The sequence below is a fragment of the Rhincodon typus genome, chromosome 25 (genome assembly GCF_021869965.1).
Source record: "Rhincodon typus isolate 14 chromosome 25, sRhiTyp1.1, whole genome shotgun sequence".
NCBI classification, from domain to species: Eukaryota; Metazoa; Chordata; class Chondrichthyes; order Orectolobiformes; family Rhincodontidae; genus Rhincodon; species Rhincodon typus.
In genome coordinates, this window is record NC_063356.1 from 16377180 (window position 1) to 16388750 (window position 11571).

Here is an 11571-nt window from a genome sequence, read left to right on the forward strand (position 1 = left end):
TCCTGCTCCTCTGATGCTGCCTGGCATGCTGTGTTCATCCAGCTCTACACCTTGTTATCTTATACTGTACACATGCATTGGTTGCTAGACAGGTAGACAATCACAAGTGGAAGACGGACTCTTCCATTGGTGAAGTGGGTCTTTCATGCCAGTCTGAGAATTGGCACAAGAGCCGCACTGCATCTCTTGGGAAGGCCAGCCAAATCATCTGTTAATCAGGCATTTCTGAGGACATTGGTGGGGCTTCTTCCAGAATTAGGTCCTTAGGGTACGATCAAGGATCTAGGAGTGACATATGATTTGTAATAGGATGCAAGCAGAGAATGGGGTGGTGTTTGCTGGGTTGAGGAAGTCATGAAGGGAGGGGTTACAAGAAACAAAGATAGAGTTTGTCCCAGCAGACACAATCCATGCCCTTGGTCAGACACAGACTGCCTTTGATCCAGGCCACAGCCAGCTGACAAACAGCCTATGTTCTTTCTGTTTACAGTACAGACACAGTGGGGATGCATGCCTATGTTAATCGCAACAATCACGGAAAAAGGCTCTTAGATGGTTCTCAGTTAGTTACTTAAGGGCCTTAGTCGGAGGCAGAGTAGGAAGGTTGATCATGGAAGCCAGGCACGACACCACCCCACCCCAAATGTCCTTCCTGTCTCCTACCTCGTACTATTTCTGGGAACATGAAATTCTGCCTCATATCTGTAAAGTTTCAAGTCACTATGTATAGGCAACAAGAAACATATTTTTAAGTTTTAAAACTATTAACAAATAGATTTTAAGAGAATAACTTTGTTAACTTATTAAATTTACAGCTATTAATTAATAGTTAACTGTTAATAATTTACAGAAATAATCAGTGATGGAATTGAATGTTGCCAAAGTACAAGTATTGATCAAGTAAATATTTAATAATCTTGACCACTATCATTAACTCACTCTGCTTAGATTTATCCTAATGCTTTGTCTCTTAGTCAAAAGATACAGCATAAGACTTAAGGCCCTGAAATTTTAGAAAAATCAAATCAAGCCATTTTCTAAAAAAATGTCATTTTTGCAGAGATTGCATCTTCTTTCTGCAACATTACTGACAGCCTACACCTTGCTTACCAAATTGATTTCTGATAACTTAACCAAGTATTGCCCATGTTTTGTAGAAGAAGGTAATTAGAGAAACAAACTTGCTCGCAGGTGGGGAGAAAAGAAACCTGCTCAGCAAATTAAGACTCAATGTATTAAGTTTCTTTTTCTGATACTTATATTTAATCGGCCAGGAATTGTTCTCATTGCTCATTGCAACGTCATAAAGACATTCAAAACAAAGACAGTTTTGTTGTTTCTGCATAGAATGATTACAGCAACTGGTTGCCTCAAAGATATAAGAGAGGACTCACCCTCATGTCACACACAATAACACATTGGACAAATAACACCATTTCTTCATCATTACTGAGTGAGAATCTTGGAAATCTCCATTTAATAGCAGCATGGTAGCACCATCATCTCACAGACTACCGTAATTCAAGAAACCAACTAACATCGCCAAGAGAGCAGGCCATACTAGACTTGGTATTAGGGAGTGATCCAGGACAGGTGATCAATATTTCAGTAGGAGAATATATTGGGCTTAGTGACCATTACTCCATAAGATTTCAAGTAGTCAGGGACAAGGATAAAAGTGGCCAACAGGTGAGGGTGTTTAATTGGGTAAGGGCCAATTACCTCTAAATTAGACAAGAACTAGGGAATGTGGATTGGGAGCAGTTATTTGAGGGCAAATCTACATCTGGCATGTGGGAGGCTTTTAAAGACCAACTGATTAAAGTGCAGGACATGCATATCCCTACAAACCTGAAGGGTAGAAATGGCAGGATCCAGGACCCAGGACCCATGGATAACAAGAGAAATTGTAAACTTAGTCAAAAGGAAAAAGGAAGCATATGATAGGTCTAGGCAGCTACAAATTGACAAAGGCCTTGTGGAGTATAGAGAAAGTAGGAAGGAACTTAAACATAGAATTAGGAAGGCTAAAAGGGGCCATGAAATATCTTTAGCCAGCAGTGTCAAGGAGAATCCCAAACCTTTTTATGCATATACTAGAAAAAAGGGAAAGAATAGGACGCCTCAAGGACAAAGGATGAAAGTAATGTGTGGAGCCACAGGAAGTGGGAGAGATCCTTAATAAGTACTTTGTACCGGTGTTCACTGAGAAGAAGGACATGACTGATGTTGAGGTCAAGGATGAGTGTGTGAATACTCTACAGAATGTCAATATATTAAAGGAGGAAGTTTTGGGTATCCTAAATTGCATTAAGGTAGACAAGTCCCCAGGGCCAGATGGGATCTATCCCAGTTTGCTGCGAGAGGCAAGAGAAGAAATAGCTAGGGCATTAGCAGATATCTTCACATCCTCCTTGACCACAGACAAGATTCCAGAGGACTAGAGATTAGGCAATGTCATTCCATTGCTTAAAATTGGAAGCAGAGATAATCCAGGAAATTATAGGCCAGTGAGTCTGAAATCTGTGGTGGGGAAGCTCTTGGAGAAGATACTGAGGGACAGGATATATGCACATTTGGAAAAAAATGGACAAGTTAGCGACAGGCAGCATGGTTTCGTACAGGGAAGGTCATGTCTCACCAACCCGATCGAATTTTTTAAAGAGGTGACAAAGATAATTGATGAGACAAGAGCTGCGGGTGTAGTTTATATGGACTTTAGTAAAGAATCTGATAAAGTCCCACATGGCAGATTGGTACAAAAGCTAAAATCACATGGGATTCGGGGTGGACTGGCTAGATGGATACAAAACTGGTTTGGTCAGAAAAAACAGAGGGTAGTGGTAGAAGGGTGTTTTTCAGAATGGAGACCTGTAACTAGTGCTGTTCCACAGGGATCAGTCTTAGATCCTCTGTTGTTTGTAGTGTATATAAATGATCTGGAGGAAATGTGGGTGGTCTGATTAGTAAGTTAGCAGATGGCACAAAGATTGGTGAAGTTGCTGATAGTGCCAACAATTGTGAAAAGATACTACAAGATGTAGATAGATTAGTGACTTGGGCACAGAAATGGCAGATGGAGTTTAACCCAGGCAAATGTGAAGTGATGCATTTTGGAGGATCAAATTTAGTTGTGAATTATACTGTTAATGGCAGATCCCTCAGGAACAATAACATACAGACCAATCTGGGCATGCAGATCCACAGTTCCCTAAAAGGGGCAACATAGGTGGCCAAAGTGATTAAGAAGGCATATGGCATGCTTGCCTTCATCTGCTGGGTAATGGAGTACAAGAGTTGGCAAAACATGTTGCAGCTATATAAAACCCTTGTTAGGCCGCATTTGGAGTATTGCGCGCAATTTTGGTCACCACGTTACCAGAAGGACGTGGAAGCTTTGAAGGGAGTGCAGAGATGGTTCACCAGGATGTTGCCTGGTCTTGAGAGCATTGGCTATGAGGAAAGGTGAAAAAGACTAGGATACTTTTCATTGGAAAGACAGCGGCTGAGAGGAAACCTGATAGAGGTCTACAAAATTATGAGGGGCATAGATAGGGTAGATAGTCAGAGGCTTTTTCCCAGGGTTGAAGTTTCAATTACAAAGAGGCACAGATTCAAGGTGAAGGGCAAAAGTTTAAGGGAGATGTGCAAGGAAAGTTTTTCACGCAGAGATTGGTGTGTGGTGGAAGGAGGCACATTAGTGACATTTTAAGAGGCATCTAGATGGTTACATGAATTGGGATGGAATAGAGGGATATGGACTGAATAAGGGCAGAAGGTTTTTTTTTCGTTTAGTCAGGGCATAATGACCGGCACAGGCTTAGAGTGCCGAATGCCCTGTTTCTGTGCCGTACTTCTCTTTTGTTCTTAAGTCAACTAGAGATGAATTATAAATACCAATCTTGCCAGCAATATCAAATATTCCTCTAAACTTTGCCCATATATAGCTGCACAACAACCCAAGGGATATCATGTAGACCGCTCGAATGTACGCTTTGAGATACTGTGATTGTGTTGTTGTTCAAGAAGAAAATTAAAAGATGTGATATACTGTACTGAACTGAACTACATTCCACAGGCCTGTGGAAGAATAATTAAAGTGTCAAGAGCAATTAGATGTAAAATGTAGCTAAAGCTTAGAATTAGAGGTAGGAATGATGGGAAAATAGGTCAAGTAAGAGATATGCGACAAATTGTTGCATATCTGTAGAAAGCTTAGAACCTGTTGTTCAATGTTTACCCAAAGCTTAAGACATGTTCTGTTTAAAGATAACGTATCAGCAATCAGATGTGGAACCATGACGTATGACATGTCATATGACCTGCCTTAAGGAGATGTGATGAACTGTGTCCGTGCTTATCTGCTTGTAACAACTGTCTCAATTTATAACGGCGTGTATAAGTATTGCCTTGTTTTTGTACTTATCGGAGATTATGAGCTTGACCTTTTGTCAGTGTTGGTTTCCCTGTGATATCACGAATAAAGCCTCTTTACCTCGAAGTCTAAAGCTCCAGTGTGTGACTAAATTAATATCTTCAATAATCTGGTGTAATCGGCAGGATCCCTATCTTTACCGGATCCGGACAAATTGATACGAATAAGAGAAAGGAGTTTGCGAGGAATTTGAATTTCCCCGGCTGGTGATCCACGTTGAGCCACCCTGATCTGATCTCGGGGAGATTGGAAAGACGGGACGGGCAAGACCACGTGCGGAAGACCGAAACTCGTTGAGAAATAAATGAACAATTAGGACAATTAGAACGAAAGAACAAAACAGTCTGGGAGACTTCGAGGAATGAGGTATAACAAGATCTCGGGGCTGGGGAAGGGTGAATTAGTTTGTAAGATTAGTGTATAAGAAACGTAATTATAAATTGTTAACACTCATTTAAATTTAGAGTTTGATCTCTTGGTAAGTGGGACTTCTTAAATCATAGGTAGTCAAAGAAGCTAAGAGATCCGAGGGAAAAGAGTTTCCTGTGAAACTGAAAAAGGCAACTTCAAGGAGGATTCAGGAAATCCAGAAACAGCGCTAGCTGCTTGGGGACCTGCTGGTTCCTCGCAGATCGCCTGGTGATAAGGTTTGGCTGGAACCAGGAGATAGCAGGTACTCTGGTACATTCTCTAGTGATTTGTACGGGTGGTTGATTTGAAAAGGATACACTTTAGGAAAAGTGAGATAGAGGCTAGGAACGGAGACCCAAACTGGGATTATAACTATGTGATTACTTGTTTTGATAAATGGTTGGAAGTGGCCAGGCGCCATCAATCCCCGAAACCTGAAAAAGACAAGGCTACTGGTGATGGTAAGAATATTAAGCTGAGTGCTCCTGCTACTGGAATGTATCCAAAGTTAGAATAGTCTGATGAAAGCAAGGATCAGGTTGTGCATGATATTCTCTTGGCAGCCGCTCTTAGGGACCGTTTCCCCTCACCCCACCCCCGCCCATCGTGAACCTTCACTTAATGACCGAACACCTTTAGGTCACCTCTTCAGACACAGTTGGGTTAGAGATCCGAAGGCGACGGGCAGCTGAACGGGCGGGTATCCCCGACAGTGTTCCTAAGTAGTATGGTTGAACAATACCCCCGCATAATGATAGGGGAAGTTCCTGTATTAAGCCCCGGACCCCCTCAGATTTGAAGTATGATAAATAAAGCCCCGAACCCCCTTTTTTAAAAAAAAAACCGTCCCGTTTCATTAGTGGTTAGTACAGACGTGTCAAATTTATAACCCCTTGCCCGGTGATGTGCTGTTACTATTGAAAGTTGCATATGGCACTTCCTGGCCAGCTGTTAAAGATTTGTTTGCCGTCCCACCAGGACTCCAGGGTGACTGGGCCCCTGCTGATGACCAGGGAAACGAGAGTAGAGACGCTTAGCTCTGGACACGCGCTAAAGATGCCATCACTAATGGAGCTAGGCAATATAGTGGTTTTGGCGAGATGACCTATTGCATTCAGAAAAAGGGGGAAGCAGCTGACAGACTTCATTGCTAGGTTTAAGGATACTTGGGAATCCAGTCCTGAGGTGTTTTGCGCCCGGCCCAGAGTCTCTGTAACACCCCCATATTGCCCATTCCTAAACTTGGTATAAAGGGCGAGTGGTGTTTCGTCCCAGACCTACGCGCCATCAAGCAGATTGTGGTGCCTGACACCAATGTTATTTTGTCCTCCTTACCCCCCGATTCGACTTGCTACACAGTAATTGACCTCCGCTCAGCCGCCTTTTCTATTCCTCTGCATGAGGATAGCCGACCTTTTTTGCATTTACTTAGTGGCAGACAGTATACGTGGACCCGGCTGTCTACGCCGCTGTCCGTGCAGACCACCTCAAACTTCTCTACTCTAACAGCACAGTCTTACAATAAGCGACGATTTATTAATCGCCTCTATTGACTGTCAGCTGTGAAAAAGACTCAAGTTGCTTTACTGTATCACCTGGCGATTAAAGGGCACCGTGTCTCCGCCCCAAAACTGCAGCTCTGTCAGCCTTCTGTATGGTACGTAGGCTTTATTTTGGAGAACGGCACACGTCGGTTGGGTCCTGAACGAGTTGCAGCGATGCTAAAAGCCCCCTTGCCCAGTAAACAGATGTTATCCTTTCTTGGTATGGTTAATTATTGCAGGCAATGGATACCCGAGTACCGACGCGTGGACGCAGTCCTTCGGCAGACTACCTTGCGGGGACATCCCACTGAAATTGAATGGACTGAAGAACGTCAGAGCCTTGGCCGAGCTTAAGACGGCGCTGACTCAACCCCCCCTGCCCTGGGCATTCCAGATTACAACAAGCCTTTTGCACTGTGTTAGTGAAAAGGAGGGGTTTGCAAGCGGCGTACTGACTCAAGAACATGCTGGACTCGAGCGGCCGGTAGCATATTATGCCTCCCGTTGTTAGAGGAATGCCTGGTTGTCTGTGTGCTGTTGCCGCCACTGCTGTCATCTTAGAAAAATCCCATCCTATTGTTTTAGACCACAAATGTCACTTTGGCCCCCGATGCAGTGTTAATACTGCTAAATTCGGCGGCGACTCAACATTTTACTGCCACTCGCCACATTGGGTACAAGGCCATGTTGCTGTCTAAGCAAATGTCTCGTTCTACCGAGCTCCCTCACTAAACCCCGCCACCCTTCTCCCTGATAGACCATTGTCCACTGTAGACCATTTGCCAACAGTACAATAGGGGGAAAACACCAGACAAGTACCGGTGTTATCATCCCTAGATTTGGAATACTCGTTAAAGTGAACAGCAATAGAGGGACACACTTTATGGGAAAAATGGTTACAGCCCTGACACAGGCCATGGGATTTGAGTGGAAGGTGCACATACCTTACCAACCCCAATACTTCAGAATAGTAGAACGAGTCAATGGTACCCTTAAAAAAAAAATACCCTTGGAAAAAGTCTGTCAGGAAGTTGGTTTAAAATGGCCCGAAGCTCTGCTTGTTACTCTTTACACCCTAAGGAATCAGGTAAATAGAACAACAGGTCTAACCCTGTTTTGAGGTCTTAATGGGATGATCCATGACCACAGGCACCAAGCCCCCAATGACAGGGACTGATGTGGCATTAATTTGGGTCGATGAGAAAACCTTACAGTATGCACAGTCCCTAAGTGAGGCGGCCCGGTCAAGTCCTGATAGTCTTTGCAGCACTACCAAAGCCCAAGGAGGGGAATAACTCATCCATTTAAACCTGGTGACTTTTGTATATATCGAAGCACTTGAAAAGAATTCGTTCTCTCCTAGGTGGAAAGGTCCCTATCAAGTACTACTGGCACCTGCACTGCTGTCAAAGTAGAACAACATCAGGATTGGATTCGTGCTACTCGGTGCAAACTGCTGAAAGATAATGTTGCTCTGGAAGACTAAAGACCTAAAAAATGCAATGGCTTCTAATGACTCTTGTCTGTCTCCTGGGCAGTCCAGTTAGATCCGATGTGCTGGCACCAGTTAGAGTCCACCTACCTTCCGGCCCCTAATTCCTTTTCATCCCTCAGTTACAAATATGCATACGGCTAAATGTCTCCTCATGCTGGGTGTGCACTCGCGTCCCGATTCACTCAAAAGGGGGAATCCCCTTACAACCAATCCCCTTTAATGTCTCCGAAGTGGCAGAATGGATCATTCGACAGAATGAATCCCTAAGGGCTGGTGTTTGCATGGCTGCTACATCTTCCGCAGAGAGGGGGATATATTGGGTGGACATTTAAGGCACCTAAAATGAGTGGGAATCGGCAAGGTACAACTTTTTAACATGTAAAGGTTGGTATCAAGCTCAATTTAATATTCCCGTATCCCACCATATGTTGTTATCACTAACACGTTAAGGGTGGGAAAACTGGTAAATTCCATTTGCCTCACTAGATTTAACCTTGATGGTTGGTTTATGGGTCAGAGTAATTGCACCCAATATTTTAATGTTACGCCCAAGGCTTGGCCTCCATCCAAGCTTAGGTTTAATAACTTCACATCTGCAGGAACTTTTGACCATGTTTGGTTTCCTGATTATGTAACTCTGTTTATCCCTTATAACAGATTCTGCCCATGGAACATGAGATGTTTGTGACTGCAGTCCAAGATGGAAGTCCAGACGATTGAGTGGTGAGCTAGCATCACCAGGAATCAACTGACTTTCACGTTGGGAATTGTCACTCTCTATTTTCTATTTGGCAGGAACTGGGATATGTGGGAAACTGCACATATCAAGACATGATTTGGCAATAATAGCATGCTAATGCAGGCAAATAGATGTAAACAGGCTTCTCTTCACTTACTAGTGGAATTCTTGTATTGCTATTCAAAACTTGGTTAGAGAATTGGACTATTTTCTTAATGTCAAGAACCCAATTTCTGTGATCTCACCTTATTTGACTCACTGATACCCAGATTATTCAGAGGCTGAGAACATAATTGAAATTGCTTTTGTGGTCCTTTGATTTTTCCCTAATTGTAATGGTGTCTTTTGGTGCTTACTTGCCATGATTGTGATGCTTGATCTGAACTGTCAGCATTTTACTTGCATCGTACTTTCCCCATATGGAAACTTTCTTAAAATTGTCCTCTTGCCGACCAGGGATTTCAGCTTTATACACAGAACCTTTTTATGTCTGTTCACAACTGCAGCTGAACCCCGGCTTGGGACTTCTCCTGCAGGTCACTAGCGCCCAATGCTATTTGTAACTGAGATAGTAGGCCTTGGAGTGGGAAATGCTCCAGGCTGTTCTGAACAATCTCTTGCTGTTGTATTTCTCTTACCCGGTCTGAAATGTTTTTACATTGACTGTAGATTCCATCTTTTGCCATAAGGTTTTCTTCTGTAAGATTTGTAAACTTTCAGCCTCTCCAGCAGCAGACTGTCTGCACGAGTAGCCCTCTGATAGCTGTGTCTGGAAAAAAAACCTTCAGACCTCCACCATTACCAGTGTGTAAGATACAGCTAAATGAAACCTTATCATTCGCTACCATGCCGTAAGGTGAATCCTCATCATTGCTGATCATGTTTATGAACTACCCAGTACTGGCATCATCCTCTTTCTTGATAGGGATCCATAGGACCTACTACTTGTGGTAAGATAGAAGAAAGCCACTTGGTAATCTAATGAGGTAGTAGGAACTGCAGATGCTGGAGAATCTGAGATAACAAGGTGTAGAGCTGGATGAACACAGCAGACCAAGCAGCAGCAGAGGAGCAAGAAAGCTGATGTTTTGGGCCTAGACCCTTCTTCAGAAAGGATGAGCATATCTAACTACCAGTGCCAAGCATGCACCTTTGTTATGCACCAGACCAAATCCCCTTCAAATATATCAAGGTGATAGCCTAGACCCTTTTCTGAAGAAGGGTCTAGGCCCAAAACGTCAGCTTTGCTGCTTGGCCTGCTGTGTTCATCCAGCTCTACACCTTTGTTTTCTCTGGTAATCTAATGAGAAGAGGTTCTTGTCTTATTGCAACAAATGGCAAGTTCCATTGGTATGATAAACATTGTCACAGAAGCTCTGAGGAGGATCTGGATGGTAGGTCGCCTCTTTCAAGATTCAAAATTTCTCTCCCACCAAATCCACAAGACATCAGCATAATGGATGTTACTTAGGGCATTCTTCACCATTAACCCTTTTAGGCCTATGCATCTTTATCAACAATTAGCACAATAAATGGCACTTTTGGCACTCGGTCATATTAACCCTTTTAGACCCATAAATAATGAGTTCCCCTCCATGCTACAACACTATCCTGATGTGGAAATATCTTAGTTGTCACTAGAACAAAATCCTGAATTATCTAACTACCAGCACCAAGCATACACCTTGTTATGGACCAGACCAAACACCCATTAGATATATCAAGGTGATAGCCTAGGCACTAACTTTTTTTTACCTTTTATTTAAAGGCAAGTGTAAAATGTACTTCACTTGGTTACAAAACACAACTTTTAGGAAAACACACTTTATTCTTGCTTTACAGTTTCTTTTTTTTTCATAGAATCCCTACAGTGTGGAAACAGGCCCTTTGGCCCAACAAGTCCACACTGACCCTTGGAGCATCCTGCCCAAAGCCATACCCCTATAACCCACCTAATCTACACATTCCTGAATACTACAGGCAATTTAGCATAGCCAATCCACCTAACCTACACATCTTTGGACTGTGGGAGGAAACCAGAGCACCTGGAGGAAACCCACACAGATACGGGGGGAAGAATATGCAAACTCCACACAGGCAGTCGCCCGAGGCTAGAATTGAACCTGGATCCCTGGTGCTGTGAAGTAGCATGCTAACTACTGAGCCACCATGCTGCCTTAATATCTGTTGAACTTGATATTGATTTCACGTTAATAGGTGGTTATACAGAGTTCCCAAGCGGAAAATGAGATGTTTTCTTCCAGCTTGTGACTGACACAGATGTCGGCCAGGTAATTTTAGTTGTGTTGAAATGGCAGCCAAATAGAAGCACATTTTTGCTGACAGAAAGTAGGCGTTCTGCAACATGATTGCCCAGTCTACACTTCCTCTCCCCAATATACAGGAGACCACACTGAGCAGTGAATACAGTAGATGAGATTGAGGTAATCTCTAACAGAATGAGAACAATAACAGAAATTGCTGGGAAAAACTCAGCAGAAGCTAATGCTAATGCTGCATTCTCTCCATTGATGCTGCCAGACCTGCTGAGTTTCTCCAGCAATTTCAGTTTTTATTTCTGATTTCCAGCATCTGCAGTTCCCTCAGTTTTTAGAATCAAAATGATGGTACACTTTAAAGTCATCTGCAAAAGAATGGCAGGTTTTGTAAAGTGATTCAAAATTAAGTGCATGAGTTGAGGAGCATAAATTAAAATAAAATATACTTTTATTAATAACAAGAAAACATCGCAAAGAAAACAAACATGTATAACCACCTACTAATGTGGTTGAAGCATTATTGATAAGTTTTGCAGTAGTGCTAAGCCAATAAACTAGAGCACCAGGCAGCACTGCATTGAAACATTCATACATCAGCAGACACTAGCAAATGAATGTATTAATGCATGATGGATTAATAAACTGATGGAGCAGTAGGTATCAGCAAA

The 11571-nt window shown here is 42.9% G+C and overlaps 1 long non-coding RNA gene across 1 annotated transcript; it reads left to right on the forward strand.

Moving 5' to 3' along the window:
- The first annotated feature begins 4276 nt into the window (after window positions 1-4276).
- LOC125486042 lies at window positions 4277-9245 on the forward strand. The gene is made up of 3 exons (XR_007264721.1): window positions 4277-4801; window positions 4939-5108; window positions 6630-9245. It is a non-coding gene; the product is annotated as an uncharacterized LOC125486042 (long non-coding RNA).
- Window positions 9246-11571: the final 2326 nt, after the last annotated feature.